Here is a 2,878-nt window from a genome sequence, read left to right on the forward strand (position 1 = left end):
TGCTGACTCTGAATTCAATTCTAGGAAGGTTCAGTTCCATGAATTCAGCCCTTTGGGATTCATTTTGGCTAACCTCCTGGCGAGGTCTAAGAAAAGTTGTAAGTAAGTTTTGGGGCAGCTAGGTGCAGTAGATAGAGAGTCAGGCAGATTCATCTTCCTGAGTTCAAATGTGGCCTCAGACACTTCCTAGCTATGTGACCCTGGGCAAGTCACTTGACCTTATTTGCCGCAGTTTCCTCATCTGTAAAATGAGGACATACCAGAGAAGGAAATGGCAAACCACTCTAGTATCTTTGCCAAGAAAACCCCAAGTGGGGCCACAAAGAGTTGGACTTGATTGAAAATGACTGAACAATAAGCAAGTTTTGAATTCGGGGTGGAAGATGTGAGGCAGAATAACTTTCTACTTGTCAGGAGGCCCTGAAGCTCCCTTGATACCCTTGAATTTATCAGAGAACTGATGGAGTCTGAATGCAGATTGAAGCATACTATTTTTATTTTCTTTATTTTTTCATAGTTTTTTTCCCTTTTGTTCTGTTTCTTCTTTTACAGCATGACTGATATAGAAATATGTTTTACATGATTGCACATATATAACCTATATCAAATTGCATACTATCTTAGGGAGGAGGGAGGGGAGGGAAAGAGGAGAAAATCTGGAACTCAAATTTTTATTTAAAAAGTAAATGTTAAAAATTATCTTTACATGTAATTGGAAAAAATAAAATACTATTTAAAGAAAAAAAGAATTTATCAGAAAGGCTGTAATGGTGAGAAAATCATCCCACTTCTTACTGCAAGCAGTGGCATAATAATTATTATTAATGGCATTATTAATGATGGTAATAATGATAATAGCTCACATTGCATAATGCTTAAGGCTTTTGAAGTTCTTTCGAAGCATTCTTTCAGCTGATGTTCTCAAGTATTATTCTCATTTTATAGATGAGAAAAATGAAGGTCAGAGAAGGGACATGACTTGGCCATGATTACATGGGTAGGGAGTGGAAGAGGTAGGATTCAAAACCAGGTCATCTGCCTCTCAGTTTGGTGCTTTATTCTATGTCATGCTGAAAAAGCAACTGCCCAATGGCAAAACTTAAGTTTTAGCCATCCTGTGGATGTATCTTTAGTAGCAAGTTCAAACCTGTCCAGGAGATATGAGATATGATAGTTTATGGACTATTAGAGTTGGAAGACACCTTGGAGGTCTAACTCCCTGCCACTCAAAATCTCTCTCCCTAAGTGGTCACTTAATCTCATCTAAAATGGCTTCAGGAGATGGGGAACGTCCCATATTAGAGTTTTCCAAACTGCAGGGGGGCACAAGACCCTGATGGTACTGGGGTGGGTCGAGGAAGTGAAATGTGAAGTAATGGCTTAAATTATTAGTTATTTTTGAGTACAAGTCCTATCTAAATATATACACTTTTTTTTTCTGATACAAATGAAGTTCAAAGCAAAGTTAGCAAAAGCAAGCCTAACATGACGCATGGGCTCCAACTGCTCTGTTCTGTGGCCACAGGCAGCAGTCCCGGAAAGGGGAGTAGGAGGTGATTCCACTGTTGGATCTTTCTTCCATCTATTATCAGGGTAACAGGGAGAAAGGGGAGGACTATCTGTAGGCAAGAGGGGTAAAAGGGATGGGTGATTATTTATGACTAGGGTACGCTTCATCTCATGTCCCCCAACAGACCTGTCCTGTGGTAAGTGGATCTGGAGCCCATATTCCCATCTTTTCTATACCCTGGACTTCAGAGGTGCCCTAGCAGAAAGTGCTGGGGCATCATTGCTATATGGCCCCTCTTGTGCCCACCTTCCATTCCATCCCATTCCCTCTGCAGGTGAAGGAGACCAGGTGCCATTGGGGTAGCTCTTGGGGCTGGGTCACAACCTTCCCCCAGCCTTGTTCCCAGATAAGTCACTTACCCCCTTGGGCCTAAATTTCCTCAACTGTAAAAACAGGGATTTGGACTAAATGGACTCAAAGATCCCTTTTTTTTCTTTATTCCTAAGCAGGGAATGCAGTGCTTTAATTATTTGTTATTTTATTGTATATTTGATTTTTTTTCTTGTAAAATTATAACAAAATTTTTATTTGCTTGAATAAAATATGAACTAAGAAAATTATTTGCATATATTTTTGCATTAAAAGTATGGAAGCTGCAACAATTTTTTATATATAAAATGGGAGCATCATTGCATACAGTCTGAAAATGGCTAAACTATATAATGAAGCAGCTCATTTCATTTTCAATCAGACAATAAACATTTATTAAGTGCCAACTGTGTGCCAAGCACTGTGCCAAATGCTAGGGATATAAAATGAGGCAAAAGACAGTCCTTACCCTCAAGGTGCTCACAGTCTAATGTGGGAGATGACAAGCAAATAAATATGTACAAATTCTATGTAAGAGAAATAGGAATAATTAAGAGAGAAAGCATCAGAATTAAGAGCAGTTAGGAAAGGCTTCCCGTAGAAGACAGGATTTTTAGACATTGCTTATTGTTAGGAAATTCTTACCTATGCTGAGCCAAAATAGGCCTTTGCAGTTTTCATCTGTAGTTTCTAGTTTTTCCCTTTGGGGCCTTATAGAGCTCCTCTTCCCGATGACAGCTCTTCCAATTTTGAAGAAAGCTGTTATGTCACCCTCCAATCTTTCCTTTAGGTTAAAGGCCCCCCTTTCCTTCAGCATGTCCCCAAATGATGTGATTTCAAGTCATCGCCATCCTGGGCACCCTCCTCTGAGCCCATTCCAGTTTGGACTTTTCCTTCTTTGAATGTGATGGCCAAAACACGACTCCATTCTCCAGGAGTGACCCAGTCACCAGAGCACCACAAAAATGTTAACTTCCGTCGTCACTGACACATTAGTCT

This window comes from Vombatus ursinus, unplaced genomic scaffold (assembly GCF_900497805.2).
Source record: "Vombatus ursinus unplaced genomic scaffold, bare-nosed wombat genome assembly UNPS02014812.1, whole genome shotgun sequence".
Classification (NCBI taxonomy): Eukaryota; Metazoa; Chordata; class Mammalia; order Diprotodontia; family Vombatidae; genus Vombatus; species Vombatus ursinus.